This window comes from Cervus elaphus, chromosome 30, assembly GCF_910594005.1.
Source record: "Cervus elaphus chromosome 30, mCerEla1.1, whole genome shotgun sequence".
Lineage (NCBI taxonomy): Eukaryota > Metazoa > Chordata > Mammalia > Artiodactyla > Cervidae > Cervus > Cervus elaphus.
The window spans coordinates 489,095-506,934 of NC_057844.1; positions in this window are offsets into that span (position 1 = coordinate 489,095).

Consider the following 17,840-nt stretch of genomic DNA (forward strand, 5'->3'; position numbering starts at 1 on the left):
CGAAGCCAGGGACTAACCTCTCATCTCGAGTTGATTTTTGGTCCACGGAGCTCTTTCGTGTTGCTACAGTGACCTCAGGATCCCTCTAGCCTTGAAACAGTGTTCTTGGGGTTTCTCTGGAGTGCCATCAAGGAAATCAAGGCTCCTTTCATGTGTGATGTGCAACACGGAATTGCTCTGCACGCAGTGCAGGGGAATTGGGCCTCATCTCCCGGCGAGGGGGAAGTCTCATGGTTTTTCTCGAGTTGCGGCGGGAGCCTGGGGTATATTCTCGAGTTACGATGGGGATGGACCTTCCAGCCACGTGTTTCTTCAGCGACGTCAGGACTCCTGCCTAGTTGTGAGGGACAACTCGGGATTCTCCTCGAGGCTTGGCAGGGCAATTGGGACGCCTCTCCAGCTGAGGCGGGAGACCACGGGCCCCTTACCACGTGCCACAGGAATCCTGAGACTCCTATCAAGTTTGACGAGGAGTCAGGCATCGTCTCCTTTGGAGGCACTGATCTCTGCGTACCTCTGGAATTTTCAAAGGATGTGAGGCCTCCGGTCGCGATGAGGTGGGGAACTAGGTCTTTCTCTGTGGTCTCCACAGGGGATTCAGACATGCTTTCGTCTTGGGAGATGCAAGACGAGCCTGCATTCTAGTCACTGCTGAGATATCCGGCCTTATTTCGAGTCAGGGCATAGCGGTGTCCATTCCACTTGAGGCTGCAATCTCAGGGTCCCTCTCACATACCTAGAGCTGAGAGAAGCCTCCTCTTGAGGTGCTTGTGGTAAGGTGGTATTCCTCTGGAGTCGAAGCCAGGGACTAACCTCTCATCTCGAGTTGATTTTTGGTCCACGGAGCTCTTTCGTGTTGCTACAGTGACCTCAGGATCCCTCTAGCCTTGAAACAGTGTTCTTGGGGTTTCTCTGGAGTGCCATCAAGGAAATTAAGGCTCCTTTCATGTGTGATGTGCAACACGGAATTGCTCTGCACGCAGTGCAGGGGAATTGGGCCTCATCTCGCGGCGAGGGGGAAGTCTCATGGTTTTTCTCGAGTTGCGGCGGGAACCTGGGGTATATTCTCGAGTTACGACGGGAATGGCCCTTCCAGCCACGTGTTTGTTCAGCGATGTCAGGACTCCTGCCTAGTTGCGAGGGACAACTCGGGATTCTCCTCGAGGCTTGGCAGGGCAATTGGGACGCCTCTCCAGCTGAGGCGGGAGACCAAGGGTCCCTTTCCACGTGCCACAGGAATCCTGGGACTCGTATCAAGTTTCACGAGGAGTCAGGCATCGTCTCCTTTGGAGGCACTGATCTCCGCCTACCTCTGGAGTTTTCAAAGGATGTGAGGCCTCCGGTCGCGATGAGGTTGGGAACTAGGTCTTTCTCTGTGGTCTCCACAGGGGATTCAGACATCCTTTCTTCTTGGGAGATGCAAGACGAGCCTGCATTCAAGTCACTGCAGGGATATCCGGCCTTATTTCGAGTCAGGGCATCGCGGTGTCCATTCCACTTGGGGCCGCAAAATCAGGGTCCCTCTCACATACCTAGAGCTGAGAGAAGCCTCCTCTTGAGGTGCTTGTGGTAAGGTGGTATTCCTCTGGAGTCGAAGCCAGGGACTAACCTCTCATCTCGAGTTGATTTTTGGTCCACGGAGCTCTTTCGTGTTGCTACAGTGACCTCAGGATCCCTCTAGCCTTGAAACAGTGTTCTTGGGGTTTCTCCTTCGTGCCGTCAAGGAAATCAATGCTCCTTTCATGTGTGATGTGCAACACGGAATTGCTCTGCACGCAGTGCAGGGGAATCGGGCCTCATCTCGCGGCGAGGGGGAAGTCTCAAATTTTTTCTCGAGTTGCGGCGGGAACCTGGGGTATATTCTCGAGTTACGACGGGGATGGCCCTTCCACACACGTGTTTTTTCAGCGACGGCATGACTCCTGCCTCGTTTCGAGGGATAACTCGGGATTCTCCTCGAGGCTTGGCAGGGCAATTGGGACGCCTCTCCAGCTGAGGCGGGAGACCAAGGGTCCCTTTCCACGTGCCACAGGAATCCTGGGACTCCTATCAAGTTTCACGAGGAGTCAGGCATCGTCTCCTTTGGAGGCACTGATCTCCTTGTACCTCTGGAGTTTTCAAAGGATGTGAGGCTTCCGGTCGCGATGAGGTGGGGAACTAGGTCTTTCTCTGTGGTCTCCACAGGGGATTCAGACATCCTTTCATCTTGGGAGATGCAAGACGAGCCTGCATTCAAGTCACTGCAGGGATATCCGGCCTTATTTCGAGTCAGGGCATCGCGGTGTCCATTCCACTTGAGGCCGCAAACTCAGGGTCCCTCTCACATACCTAGAGCTGAGAGAAGCCTCCTCTTGAGGTGCTTGTGGTAAGGTGGTATTCCTCTGGAGTCGAAGCCAGGGACTAACCTCTCATCTCGAGTTGATTTTTGGTCCACGGAGCTCTTTCGTGTTGCTACAGTGACCTCAGGATCCCTCTAGCCTTGAAACAGTGTTCTTGGGGTTTCTCTGGAGTGCCATCAAGGAAATCAAGGCTCCTTTCATGTGTGATGTGCAACACGGAATTGCTCTGCACGCAGTGCAGGGGAATTGGGCCTCATCTCGCGGCGAGGGGGAAGTCTCATGGTTTTTCTCGAGTTGCGGCGGGAGCCTGGGGTATATTCTCGAGTTACGATGGGGATGGACCTTCCAGCCACGTGTTTCTTCAGCGACGTCAGGACTCCTGCCTAGTTGTGAGGGACAACTCGGGATTCTCCTCGAGGCTTGGCAGGGCAATTGGGACGCCTCTCCAGCTGAGGCGGGAGACCACGGGCCCCTTACCACGTGCCACAGGAATCCTGAGACTCCTATCAAGTTTGACGAGGAGTCAGGCATCGTCTCCTTTGGAGGCAATGATCTCTGCGTACCTCTGGAATTTTCAAAGGATGTGAGGCCTCCGGTCGCGATGAGGTGGGGAACTAGGTCTTTCTCTGTGGTCTCCACAGGGGATTCAGACATGCTTTCGTCTTGGGAGATGCAAGACGAGCCTGCATTCTAGTCACTGCTGAGATATCCGGCCTTATTTCGAGTCAGGGCATAGCGGTGTCCATTCCACTTGAGGCTGCAATCTCAGGGTCCCTCTCACATACCTAGAGCTGAGAGAAGCCTCCTCTTGAGGTGCTTGTGGTAAGGTGGTATTCCTCTGGAGTCGAAGCCAGGGACTAACCTCTCATCTCGAGTTGATTTTTGGTCCACGGAGCTCTTTCGTGTTGCTACAGTGACCTCAGGATCCCTCTAGCCTTGAAACAGTGTTCTTGGGGTTTCTCTGGAGTGCCATCAAGGAAATTAAGGCTCCTTTCATGTGTGATGTGCAACACGGAATTGCTCTGCACGCAGTGCAGGGGAATTGGGCCTCATCTCGCGGCGAGGGGGAAGTCTCATGGTTTTTCTCGAGTTGCGGCGGGAACCTGGGGTATATTCTCGAGTTACGACGGGAATGGCCCTTCCAGCCACGTGTTTGTTCAGCGACGTCAGGACTCCTGCCTAGTTGCGAGGGACAACTCGGGATTCTCCTCGAGGCTTGGCAGGGCAATTGGGACGCCTCTCCAGCTGAGGCGGGAGACCAAGGGTCCCTTTCCACGTGCCACAGGAATCCTGGGACTCCTATCAAGTTTCACGAGGAGTCAGGCATCGTCTCCTTTGGAGGCACTGATCTCCGCCTACCTCTGGAGTTTTCAAAGGATGTGAGGCCTCCGGTCGCGATGAGGTGGGGAACTAGGTCTTTCTCTGTGGTCTCCACAGGGGATTCAGACATCCTTTCATCTTGGGAGATGCAAGACGAGCCTGCATTCAAGTCACTGCAGGGATATCCGGCCTTATTTCGAGTCAGGGCATCGCGGTGTCCATTCCACTTGAGGCCGCAAAATCAGGGTCCCTCTCACATACCTAGAGCTGAGAGAAGCCTCCTCTTGAGGTGCTTGTGGTAAGGTGGTATTCCTCTGGAGTCGAAGCCAGGGACTAACCTCTCATCTCGAGTTGATTTTTGGTCCACGGAGCTCTTTCGTGTTGCTACAGTGACCTCAGGATCCCTCTAGCCTTGAAACAGTGTTCTTGGGGTTTCTCTGGAGTGCCATCAAGGAAATTAAGGCTCCTTTCATGTGTGATGTGCAACACGGAATTGCTCTGCACGCAGTGCAGGGGAATCGGGCCTCATCTCGCGGCGAGGGGGAAGTCTCATGGTTTTTCTCGAGTTGCGGCGGGAACCTGGGGTATATTCTCGAGTTACGACGGGGATGTCCCTTCCACCCACGTGTTTGTTCAGCGACGTCAGGACTCCTGCCTAGTTGCGAGGGACAACTCGGGATTCTCCTCGAGGCTTGGCAGGGCAATTGGGACGCCTCTCCAGCTGAGGCGGGAGACCAAGGGTCCCTTTCCACGTGCCACAGGAATCCTGGGACTCGTATCAAGTTTCACGAGGAGTCAGGCATCGTCTCCTTTGGAGGCACTGATCTCCGCCTACCTCTGGAGTTTTCAAAGGATGTGAGGCCTCCGGTCGCGATGAGGTTGGGAACTAGGTCTTTCTCTGTGGTCTCCACAGGGGATTCAGACATCCTTTCTTCTTGGGAGATGCAAGACGAGCCTGCATTCAAGTCACTGCAGGGATATCCGGCCTTATTTCGAGTCAGGGCATCGCGGTGTCCATTCCACTTGGGGCCGCAAAATCAGGGTCCCTCTCACATACCTAGAGCTGAGAGAAGCCTCCTCTTGAGGTGCTTGTGGTAAGGTGGTATTCCTCAGGAGTCGAAGCCAGGGACTAACCTCTCATCTCGAGTTGATTTTTGGTCCACGGAGCTCTTTCGTGTTGCTACAGTGACCTCAGGATCCCTCTAGCCTTGAAACAGTGTTCTTGGGGTTTCTCCTTCGTGCCGTCAAGGAAATCAATGCTCCTTTCATGTGTGATGTGCAACACGGAATTGCTCTGCACGCAGTGCAGGGGAATCGGGCCTCATCTCGCGGCGAGGGGGAAGTCTCAAATTTTTTCTCGAGTTGCGGCGGGAACCTGGGGTATATTCTCGAGTTACGACGGGGATGGCCCTTCCACCCACGTGTTTGTTCAGCGACGGCATGACTCCTGCCTCGTTTCGAGGGATAACTCGGGATTCTCCTCGAGGCTTGGCAGGGCAATTGGGACGCCTCTCCAGCTGAGGCGGGAGACCAAGGGTCCCTTTCCACGTGCCACAGGAATCCTGGGACTCCTATCAAGTTTCACGAGGAGTCAGGCATCGTCTCCTTTGGAGGCACTGATCTCCTTGTACCTCTGGAGTTTTCAAAGGATGTGAGGCTTCCGGTCGCGATGAGGTGGGGAACTAGGTCTTTCTCTGTGGTCTCCACAGGGGATTCAGACATCCTTTCATCTTGGGAGATGCAAGACGAGCCTGCATTCAAGTCACTGCAGGGATATCCGGCCTTATTTCGAGTCAGGGCATCGCGGTGTCCATTCCACTTGAGGCCGCAAACTCAGGGTCCCTCTCACATACCTAGAGCTGAGAGAAGCCTCCTCTTGAGGTGCTTGTGGTAAGGTGGTATTCCTCTGGAGTCGAAGCCAGGGACTAACCTCTCATCTCGAGTTGATTTTTGGTCCACGGAGCTCTTTCGTGTTGCTACAGTGACCTCAGGATCCCTCTAGCCTTGAAACAGTGTTCTTGGGGTTTCTCTGGAGTGCCATCAAGGAAATCAAGGCTCCTTTCATGTGTGATGTGCAACACGGAATTGCTCTGCACGCAGTGCAGGGGAATCGGGCCTCATCTCCCGGCGAGGGGGAAGTCTCATGGTTTTTCTCGAGTTGCGGCGGGAGCCTGGGGTATATTCTCGAGTTACGATGGGGATGGACCTTCCAGCCACGTGTTTCTTCAGCGACGTCAGGACTCCTGCCTAGTTGTGAGGGACAACTCGGGATTCTCCTCGAGGCTTGGCAGGGCAATTGGGACGCCTCTCCAGCTGAGGCGGGAGACCACGGGCCCCTTACCACGTGCCACAGGAATCCTGAGACTCCTATCAAGTTTGACGAGGAGTCAGGCATCGTCTCCTTTGGAGGCACTGATCTCTGCGTACCTCTGGAATTTTCAAAGGATGTGAGGCCTCCGGTCGCGATGAGGTGGGGAACTAGGTCTTTCTCTGTGGTCTCCACAGGGGATTCAGACATGCTTTCGTCTTGGGAGATGCAAGACGAGCCTGCATTCTAGTCACTGCTGAGATATCCGGCCTTATTTCGAGTCAGGGCATAGCGGTGTCCATTCCACTTGAGGCTGCAATCTCAGGGTCCCTCTCACATACCTAGAGCTGAGAGAAGCCTCCTCTTGAGGTGCTTGTGGTAAGGTGGTATTCCTCTGGAGTCGAAGCCAGGGACTAACCTCTCATCTCGAGTTGATTTTTGGTCCACGGAGCTCTTTCGTGTTGCTACAGTGACCTCAGGATCCCTCTAGCCTTGAAACAGTGTTCTTGGGGTTTCTCTGGAGTGCCATCAAGGAAATTAAGGCTCCTTTCATGTGTGATGTGCAACACGGAATTGCTCTGCACGCAGTGCAGGGGAATTGGGCCTCATCTCGCGGCGAGGGGGAAGTCTCATGGTTTTTCTCGAGTTGCGGCGGGAACCTGGGGTATATTCTCGAGTTACGACGGGAATGGCCCTTCCAGCCACGTGTTTGTTCAGCGACGTCAGGACTCCTGCCTAGTTGCGAGGGACAACTCGGGATTCTCCTCGAGGCTTGGCAGGGCAATTGGGACGCCTCTCCAGCTGAGGCGGGAGACCAAGGGTCCCTTTCCACGTGCCACAGGAATCCTGGGACTCGTATCAAGTTTCACGAGGAGTCAGGCATCGTCTCCTTTGGAGGCACTGATCTCCGCCTACCTCTGGAGTTTTCAAAGGATGTGAGGCCTCCGGTCGCGATGAGGTGGGGAACTAGGTCTTTCTCTGTGGTCTCCACAGGGGATTCAGACATCCTTTCTTCTTGGGAGATGCAAGACGAGCCTGCATTCAAGTCACTGCAGGGATATCCGGCCTTATTTCGAGTCAGGGCATCGCGGTGTCCATTCCACTTGAGGCCGCAAAATCAGGGTCCCTCTCACATACCTAGAGCTGAGAGAAGGCTCCTCTTGAGGTGCTTGTGGTAAGGTGGTATACCTCTGGAGTCGAAGCCAGGGACTAACCTCTCATCTCGAGTTGATTTTTGGTCCACGGAGCTCTTTCATGTGGCTACAGTGACCTCAGGATCCCTCTAGCCTTGAAACAGTGTTCTTGGGGTTTCTCTGGAGTGCCGTCAAGGAAATCAATGCTCCTTTCATGTGTGATGTGCAACACGGAATTGCTCTGCACGCAGTGCAGGGGAATCCGGCCTCATCTCGCGGCGAGGGGGAAGTCTCAGATTTTTTCTCGAGTTGCGGCGGGAACCTGGGGTATATTCTCGAGTTACGACGGGGATGGCCCTTCCACCCACGTGTTTGTTCAGCGACGGCAGGACTCCTGCCTCGTTTCGAGGGATAACTTGGAATTCTCCTCGAGGCTTGGCAGGGCAATTGGGACGCCTCTCCAGCTGAGGCAGGAGACCAAGGGTCCATTTCCACGTGCCACAGGAATCCTGGGACTCCTATCAATTTTCACGAGGAGTCAGGCATCGTCTCCTTTGGAGGCACTGATCTCCTTGTACCTCTGGAGTTTTCAAAGGATGTGAGGCTTCCGGTCGCCATGAGGTGGGGAACTAGGTCTTTCTCTGTGGTCTCCACAGGGGATTCAGACATCCTTTCATCTTGGGAGATGCAAGACGAGCCTGCATTCAAGTCACTGCAGGGATATCCGGCCTTATTTCGAGTCAGGGCATCGCGGTGTCCATTCCACTTGAGGCCGCAAACTCAGGGTCCCTCTCACATACCTAGAGCTGAGAGAAGCCTCCTCTTGAGGTGCTTGTGGTAAGGTGGTATTCCTCTGGAGTCGAAGCCAGGGACTAACCTCTCATCTCGAGTTGATTTTTGGTCCACGGAGCTCTTTCGTGTTGCTACAGTGACCTCAGTATCCCTCTAGCCTTGAAACAGTGTTCTTGGGGCTTCTCTGGAGTGCCATTAAGGAAATCAAGGTTCCTTTCATGTGTGATGTGCAAGACGGAATTGCTCTGAACGCAGTGCAGGGGAATCGGGCCTCATCTCTCGGCGAGGGGGGTGTCTCATGGTTTTTCTCGAGTTGCGGCGGGAACCTGGGGTATATTCTCGAGTGACGACGGGGATGGCCCTTCCAGCCACGTGTTTGTTCAGCGACGTCAGGACTCCTGCCTAGTTGCGAGGGACAACTCGGGATTCTCCTCGAGGCTTGGCAGGGCAATTGGGACGCCTCTCCAGCTGAGGCGGGAGACCAAGGATCCCATTCCACGTGCCACAGGAATCCTGGGATTCCTATAAAGTTTCACAAAGAGTCAGGCATCGTCTCCTTTGGAGGCACTGATCTCCGCGTACCTCTGGAGTTTTCAAAGGATGTGAGGCCTCCGGTCGCGATGAGGTGGGGAACTAGGTCTTTCTCTGTGGTCTCCACAGGGGATTCAGACATCCTTTCGTCTTGGGAGATGCAAGACGAGCCTGCATTCAAGTCACTGCAGGGATATCCGTCCTGATTTCGAGTCAGGGCATCGCGATGTCCATTCCAATTGAGGCTGCAAACTCAGGTTCCCTCTCACATACCTAGAGCTGAGAGAAGCCTCCTCTTGAGGTGCTTGTGGTAAGGTGGTATTCCTCTGGAGTCGAAGCCAGGGACTAACCTCTCATCTCGAGTTGATTTCTGGTCCACGGAGCTCTTTCGTGTTGCTACAGTGATCTCAGGATCCCTCTAGCCTTGAAACAGTGTTCTTGGGGTTTCTCTGGAGTGCCATCAAGGAAATCAAGGCTCCTTTCATGTGTGATGTGCAAGACGGAATTGCTCTGCACGCAGTGCAGGGGAATCGGGCCTCATCTCTCGGCGAGGGGGAAGTCTCATGGTTTTTCTCGAGTTGCGGCGGGAACCTGGGGAATATTCTCGAGTTACCACGGGGATGGCCCTTCCAGCCACGTGTTTGTTCAGCGACGTCAGGACTCCTGCCTAGTTGCGAGGGACAACTCGGGATTCTCCTCGAGGCTTGGCAGGGCAATTGGGACGCCTCTCCAGCTGAGGCGTGAGACCAAGGGTCCCATTCCACGTGGCACAGGAATCCTGGGATTCCTATAAAGTTTCACGAGGAGTCAGGCATCGTCTCCTTTGGAGGCACTGATCTCCGCGTACCTCTGGAGTTTTCAAAGGATGTGAGGCCTCCGGTCGCGATGAGGTGGGGAACTAGGTCTTTCTCTGTGGTCTCCACAGGTGATTCAGACATCCTTTCGTCTTGGGAGATGAAAGACGAGCCTGCATTCAAGTCACTGCAGGGATATCCGTCCTTATTTCGAGTCAGGGCATCGCGATGTCCATTCCAATTGAGGCCGCAAACTCAGGTTCCCTCTCACATACCTAGAGCTGAGAGAAGCCTCCTCTTGAGGTGCTTGTGGTAAGGTGGTATTCCTCTGGAGTCGAAGCCAGGGACTAACCTCTCATCTCGAGTTGATTTTTGGTCCACGGAGCTCTTTCGTGTTGCTACAGTGACCTCAGGATCCCTCTAGCCTTGAAACAGTGTTCTTGGGTTTTCTCTGGAGTGGCACCAAGGAAATCAAGGCTCCTTTCATGTGTGATGTGCAACACGGAATTGCTCTGCATGCAGTGCAGGGGAATCGGGCCTCATCTCACGGCGAGTGGGAAGTCTCATGGTTTTTCTCGAGTTGCGGCGGGAACCTGGGGTATATTCTCGAGTTACAACGGGGATGGCCCTTCCACACACGTGTTTGTGCAGCGACCGCAGGACTCCTGCCTAGTTGCGAGGGACAACTCGGGATTCTCCTCGAGGCTTGGCAGGGCAATTGGGACGCCTCTCCAGCTGAGGCGGGAGACCAAGGGTCCCTTTCCACCTGCCACAGGAATCCTGGGACTCCTATTAAGTTTCACGAGGAGTCAGGCATCGTCTCCTTTGGAGGCACTCATCTCCGCGTCCCTCTGGAGTTTTCAAAGGATGTGAGGCCTCCGGTCGCGATGAGGTGGGGAACTAGGTCTTTCTCTGTGGTCTCCACAGGGGATTCAGACATCCTTTCGTCTTGGGAGATGCAAGACGAGCCTGCATTCAAGTCACTGCAGGGATATCCGGCCTTATTTCGAGCCAGGGCATCGCGGTGTCCATTCCACTTGAGGCCACAATATCAGGGTCCCTCTCACATACCTAGAGCTGAGAGAAGCCTCCTCTTGAGGTGCTTGTGGTAAGGTGGTATTCCTCTGGAGTCGAAGCCAGGGACTAACCTCTCATCTCGAGTTGATTTTTGGTCCACGGAGCTCTTTCGTGTTGCTACAGTGACCTCAGGATCCCTCTAGCCTTGAAACAGTGTTCTTGGGGTTTCTCTGGAGTGCCATCAAGGAAATCAAGGCTCCTTTCATGTGTGATGTGCAACACGGAACTGCTCTGCACGCAGTGCAGGGGAATCAGGCCTCATCTCACGGCGAGGGGGAAGTCTCATGGTTTATCTCGAGTTGCGGCCGGAACCTGGGGTATATTCTCGAGTTAGGACGGGGATGGCCCTTCCAGCCACGTGTTTGTTCAGCGACGTCAGGACTCCTGCCTAGTTGCGAGGGACAACTCGGGATTCTCCTCGAGGCTTGGCAGGGCAATTGGGACGCCTCTCTAGCTGAAGCGGGAGACCAAGGGTCCCTTTCCACGTGCCACAGGAATCCTGGGACTCCTATCAAGTTTCACGAGGAGTCAGGCATCGTCTCCTTTGGAGGCACTGATCTCCGCGTACCTCTGGAGTTTTCAAAGGATGTGAGACCTCCGGTCGCGATGAGGTGGGGAACTAGGTCTTTCTCTGTGGTCTCCACAGGGGATTCAGACATCCTCTCGTCTTGGGAGATGCAAGACGAGCCTGCATTCAAGTCACTGCAGGGATATCCGTCCTTATTTCGAGTCAGGGCATCGCAGTGTTCATTCCACTTGAGGCCGCAAAATCAGGGTCCCTCTCACATACCTAGAGCTGAGAGAAGCCTCCTCTTGAGGTGCTTGTGGTAAGGTGGTATTCCTCTGGAGTCGAAGCCAGGGACTAACCTCTCATCTCGAGTTGATTTGTGGTCCACGGAGCTCTTTCGTGTTGCTACAGTGACCTCAGGATCCCTCTAGCCTTGAAACAGTGTTCTTGGGGTTTCTCTGGAGTGCCATCAAGGAAATCAAGGCTCCTTCATTGTTTGATGTGCAACACGGAATTGCTCTGCACGCAGTGCAGGGGAATCGGGCCTCATCTCGCGGCGAGGGGGAAGTCTCATGGTTTTTCTCGAGTTGCGGCGGGAACCTGGGGTATATTCTCGAGTTACAACGGGGATGGCCCTTCCACCCACGTGTTTGTTCAGCGACGTCAGGACTCCTGCCTAGTTGCGAGGGACAACTCGGGATTCTCCTCGAGGCTTGGCAGGGCAATTGGGACGCCTCTCCAGCTGAGGCGGGAGACCAAGTGTCCCTTTCCACGTGCACAGGAATTCTGGGACTCCTATCAAGTTTCACAAAGAGTCAGGCATCGTCTCCTTTGGAGGCACTGATCTTCGCGTACCTCTGGAGTTTTCAAACGATGTGAGGTCTCCGGTCGCGATGAGTGGGAAACTAGATCTTTCTCTGAGGTCTCCACAGGGGATTCAGACATCCTTTCGTCTTGGGAGATGCAAGACGAGCCTGCATTCAAGTCACTGCAGGGATATCCGGCCTTATTTCGAGTCAGGGCATCGCGGTGTCCATTCCACTTGAGGCCGCAAACTCAGGGTCCTTCTCACATACCTAGAGCTGAGAGAAGCCTCCTTTTGAGGTGCTTGTGGAAAGGTGGTATTCCTCTGGAGTCGAAGCCAGGGACTAACCTCTCATCTCGAGTTGATTTTTGGTCCACGGGGCTCTTTCGTGTTGCTACAGTGACCTCAGGATTCCTCTAGCCTTGAAACAGTGTTCTTGGGGTTTCTCTGGAGTGCCATCAAGGAAATTAAGGCTCCTTTCATGTGTGATGTGCAACACGGAATTGCTCTGCACGCAGTGCAGGGGAATTGGGCCTCATCTCGCGGCGAGGGGGAAGTCTCATGGTTTTTCTCGAGTTGCGGCGGGAACCTGGGGTATATTCTCGAGTTACGACGGGGATGTCCCTTCCACCCACGTGTTTGTTCAGCGACGTCAGGACTCCTGCATAGTTGCGAGGGACAACTCGGGATTCTCCTCGAGGCTTGGCAGGGCAATTGGGACGCCTCTCCAGCTGAGGCGGGAGACCAAGGGTCCCTTTCCACGTGCCACAGGAATCCTGGGACTCGTATCAAGTTTCACGAGGAGTCAGGCATCGTCTCCTTTGGAGGCACTGATCTCCGCCTACCTCTGGAGTTTTCAAAGGATGTGAGGCCTCCGGTCGCGATGAGGTGGGGAACTAGGTCTTTCTCTGTGGTCTCCACAGGGGATTCAGACATCCTTTCTTCTTGGGAGATGCAAGACGAGCCTGCATTCAAGTCACTGCAGGGATATCCGGCCTTATTTCGAGTCAGGGCATCGCGGTGTCCATTCCACTTGAGGCCGCAAAATCAGGGTCCCTCTCACATACCTAGAGCTGAGAGAAGCCTCCTCTTGAGGTGCTTGTGGTAAGGTGGTATTCCTCTGGAGTCGAAGCCAGGGACTAACCTCTCATCTCGAGTTGATTTTTGGTCCACGGAGCTCTTTCGTGTTGCTACAGTGACCTCAGGATCCCTCTAGCCTTGAAACAGTGTTCTTGGGGTTTCTCTGGAGTGCCATCAAGGAAATCAAGGCTCCTTTCATGTGTGATGTGCAAGACGGAATTGCTCTGCACGCAGTGCAGGGGAATCGGGCCTCATCTCTCGGCGAGGGGGAAGTCTCATGGTTTTTCTCGAGTTGCGGCGGGAACCTGGGGAATATTCTCGAGTTACGACGGGGATGGCCCTTCCAGCCACGTGTTTGTTCAGCGACGTCAGGACTCCTGCCTAGTTGCGAGGGACAACTCGGGATTCTCCTCGAGGCTTGGCAGGGCAATTGGGACGCCTCTCCAGCTGAGGCGGGAGACCAAGGGTCCCATTCCACGTGGCACAGGAATCCTGGGATTCCTATAAAGTTTCACGAGGAGTCAGGCATCGTCTCCTTTGGAGGCACTGATCTCCGCGTATCTCTGGAGTTTTCAAAGGATGTGAGGCCTCCGGTCGCGATGAGGTGGGGAACTAGGTCTTTCTCTGTGGTCTCCACAGGTGATTCAGACATCCTTTCGTCTTGGGAGATGAAAGACGAGCCTGCATTCAAGTCACTGCAGGGATATCCGTCCTTATTTCGAGTCAGGGCATCGCGATGTCCATTCCAATTGAGGCCGCAAACTCAGGTTCCCTCTCACATACCTAGAGCTGAGAGAAGCCTCCTCTTCAGGTGCTTGTGGTAAGGTGGTATTCCTCTGGAGTCGAAGCCAGGGACTAACCTCTCATCTCGAGTTGATTTGTGGTCCACGGAGCTCTTTCGTGTTGCTACAGTGACCTCAGGATCCCTCTAGCCTTGAAACAGTGTTCTTGGGGTTTCTCTGGAGTGCCATCAAGGAAATCAAGGCTCCTTTCATGTGTGATGTGCAACACGGAATTGCTCTGCACGCAGTGCAGGGGAATCGGGCCTCATCTCGCGGCGAGGGGGAAGTCTAATGGTTTATCTCGAGTTGCGGCGGGAACCTGGGGTATATTCTCGAGTTAAGACGGGGATGGCCCCTCCACCCACGTGTTTGTTCAGCGATGGCAGGACTCCTGCCTAGTTGCGAGGGACAACTCGGGATTCTCCTCGAGGCTTGGCAGGGCAATTGGGACGCCTCTCCAGCTGAGGCGGGAGACCAAGGGTCCCTTTCCACGTGCCACAGGAATCCTGGGACTCCTATCAAGTTTCACGAGGAGTCAGGCATCGTCTCCTTTGGAGGCACTGATCTCCGCGTACCTCTGGAGTTTTCAAAGGATGTGAGGCCTCCGGTCGCGATGAGGTGGGGAACTAGGTCTTTCTCTGTGGTCTCCACAGGGGATTCAGACATCCTCTCGTCTTGGGTTATGCAAGACGAGCCTGCATTCAAGTCACTGCAAGGATATCCGGCCTTATTTCGAGTCAGGGCATCGCAGTGTCCATTCCACTTGAGGCGGCAAACTCAGGGTCCCTCACACATACCTAGAGCTGAGAGAAGCCTCCTCTTGAGGTGCTTGTGGTAAGTTGGTATTCCTCTGGAGGCGAAGCCAGGGACTAACCTCTCATCTCGAGTTGATTTTTGGTCCAGGGAGCTCTTTCGTGTTGCTACAGTGACCTCAGGATCCCTCTAGCCTTGAAACAGTGTTCTTGGGGTTTCTCTGGAGTGCCATCAAGGAAATCAAGGCTCCTTCATTGTTTGATGTGCAACACGGAATTGCTCTGCACGCAGTGCAGGGGAATCGGGCCTCATCTCGCGGCGAGGGGGAAGTCTCATGGTTTTTCTCGAGTTGCGGCGGGAACCTGGGGTATATTCTCGAGTTAGGACGGGGATGGCCCTTCCACCCACGTGTTTGTTCAGCGACGTCAGGACTCCTGCCTAGTTGCGAGGGACAACTCGGGATTCTCCTCGAGGCTTGGCAGGGCAATTGGGACGCCTCTCCACCTGAGGCGGGAGACCAAGTGTCCCTTTCCACGTGCACAGGAATTCTGGGACTCCTATCAAGTTTCACAAAGAGTCAGGCATCGTCTCCTTTGGAGGCACTGATCTCCGCCTACCTCTGGAGTTTTCAAAGGATGTGAGGCCTCCGGTCGCGATGAGGTGGGGAACTAGGTCTTTCTCTGTGGTCTCCACAGGGGATTCAGACATCCTTTCTTCTTGGGAGATGCAAGACGAGCCTGCATTCAAGTCACTGCAGGGATATCCGGCCTTATTTCGAGTCAGGGCATCGCGGTGTCCATTCCACTTGAGGCCGCAAAATCAGGGTCCCTCTCACATACCTAGAGCTGAGAGAAGCCTCCTCTTGAGGTGCTTGTGGTAAGGTGGTATTCCTCTGGAGTCGAAGCCAGGGACTAACCTCTCATCTCGAGTTGATTTTTGGTCCACGGAGCTCTTTCGTGTTGCTACAGTGACCTCAGGATCCCTCTAGCCTTGAAACAGTGTTCTTGGGGTTTCTCTGGAGTGCCATCAAGGAAATCAAGGCTCCTTTCATGTGTGATGTGCAAGACGGAATTGCTCTGCACGCAGTGCAGGGGAATCGGGCCTCATCTCTCGGCGAGGGGGAAGTCTCATGGTTTTTCTCGAGTTGCGGCGGGAACCTGGGGAATATTCTCGAGTTACGACGGGGATGGCCCTTCCAGCCACGTGTTTGTTCAGCGACGTCAGGACTCCTGCCTAGTTGCGAGGGACAACTCGGGATTCTCCTCGAGGCTTGGCAGGGCAATTGGGACGCCTCTCCAGCTGAGGCGTGAGACCAAGGGTCCCATTCCACGTGGCACAGGAATCCTGGGATTCCTATAAAGTTTCACGAGGAGTCAGGCATCGTCTCCTTTGGAGGCACTGATCTCCGCGTACCTCTGGAGTTTTCAAAGGATGTGAGGCCTCCGGTCGCGATGAGGTGGGGAACTAGGTCTTTCTCTGTGGTCTCCACAGGTGATTCAGACATCCTTTCGTCTTGGGAGATGAAAGACGAGCCTGCATTCAAGTCACTGCAGGGATATCCGTCCTTATTTCGAGTCAGGGCATCGCGATGTCCATTCCAATTGAGGCCACAAACTCAGGGTCCCTCTCACATACCTAGAGCTGAGAGAAGCCTCCTCTTCAGGTGCTTGTGGTAAGGTGGTATTCCTCTGGAGTCGAAGCCAGGGACTAACCTCTCATCTCGAGTTGATTTTTGGTCCACGGAGCACTTTCGTGTTGCTACAGTTACCTCAGGATCCCTCTAGCCTTGAAACAGTGTTCTTGGGGTTTCTCTGGAGTGCCATCAAGGAAATCAAGGCTCCTTTCATGTGTGATGTGCAACACGGAATTGCTCTGCACGCAGTGCAGGGGAATCGGGCCTCATCTCGCGGCGAGGGGGAAGTCTAATGGTTTATCTCGAGTTGCGGCGGGAACCTGGGGTATATTCTCGAGTTACAACGGGGATGGCCCTTCTACACACGTGTTTGTTCAGCGATGGCAGGACTCCTGCCTAGTTGCGAGGGACAAGTCGAGATTCTCCTCGAGGCTTGGCAGGGCAATTGGGACGCCTCTCCAGCTGAGGCGGGAGACCAAGGGTCCCTTTCCACGTGCCACAGGAATCCTGGGACTCCTATCAATTTTCACGAGGAGTCAGGCATCGTCTCCTTTGGAGGCACTGATCTCCGCGTACCTCTGGAGTTTTCAAAGGATGTGAGGCCTCCGGTCGCCATGAGGTGGGGAACTAGGTCTTTCTCTGTGGTCTCCACAGGGGATTCAGACATCCTTTCATCTTGGGAGATGCAAGACGAGCCTGCATTCAAGTCACTGCAGGGTTATCCGGCCTTATTTCGCGTCAGGGCATCGCAGTGTCCATTCCACTTGAGGCCGCAAAATCAGGGTCCCTCTCACATACCTAGAGCTGAGAGAAGCCTCCTCTTGAGGTGCTTGTGGTAAGGTGGTATTCCTCTGGAGGCGAAGCCAGGGACTAACCTCTCATCTTGAGTTGATTTTTGGTCCACGGAGCTCTTTCGTGTTGCTACAGTGACCTCAGGATACCTCTAGCCTTGAAACAGTGTTCTTGGGGTTTCTGTGGAGTGCCATCAAGGAAATCAAGGCTCCTTTCATATGTGATGTGCAACACGGAATTGCTCTGCACGCAGTGCAGGGGAATCGGGCCTCATCTCGCGGCGAGGGGGAAGTCTCATGGTTTTTCTCGAGTTGCGGCGGGAACCTGGGGTATATTCTCGAGTTACGACGGGGATGGCCCTTTCAACCACGTGTTTGTTCAGGGACGTCAGGACTCCTGCCTAGTTGCGAGGGACAACTCGGGATTCTCCTCGAGGCTTGGCAGGGCAATTGGGACGCCTCTCCAGCTGAGGCGGGAGACCAAGGGTCCCTTTCCACGTGCCACAGGAATCCTGGGACTCGTATCAAGTTTCACGAGGAGTCAGGCATCGTCTCCTTTGGAGGCACAGATCTCCGCCTACCTCTGGAGTTTTCAAAGGATGTGAGGCCTCCGGTCGCGATGAGGTGGGGAACTAGGTCTTTCTCTGTGGTCTCCACAGGGGATTCAGACATCCTTTCATCTTGGGAGATGCAAGACGAGCCTGCATTCAAGTCACTGCAGGGATATCCGGCCTTATTTCGAGTCAGGGCATCGCGGTGTCCATTCCACTTGAGGCCGCAAACTCAGGGTCCCTCTCACATACCTAGAGCTGAGAGAAGCCTCCTCTTGAGGTGCTTGTGGTAAGGTGGTATTCCTCTGGAGTCGAAGCCAGGGACTAACCTCTCATCTCGAGTTGATTTTTGGTCCAAGGACCTCTTTCGTGTTGCTACAGTAACCTCAGGATCCCTCTAGCCTTGAAACAGTGTTCTTGGAGTTTCTCTGGAGTGCCATCAAGGAAATCAAGGCTCCTTTCATGTGTGATGTGCAACACGGAATTGCTCTGCATACAGTGCAGGAGAATCGAGGCTCATCTTGCGGAAGGTGGAAGTCTTATGGTTTTCTCGAGTTGCGGCGGGACCCTGGGGTATATTCTCGAGTTATGACGGGGATAGCCCTTCCAGCCACGTGTTTGATCAGCGACGTCAGGACTCCTG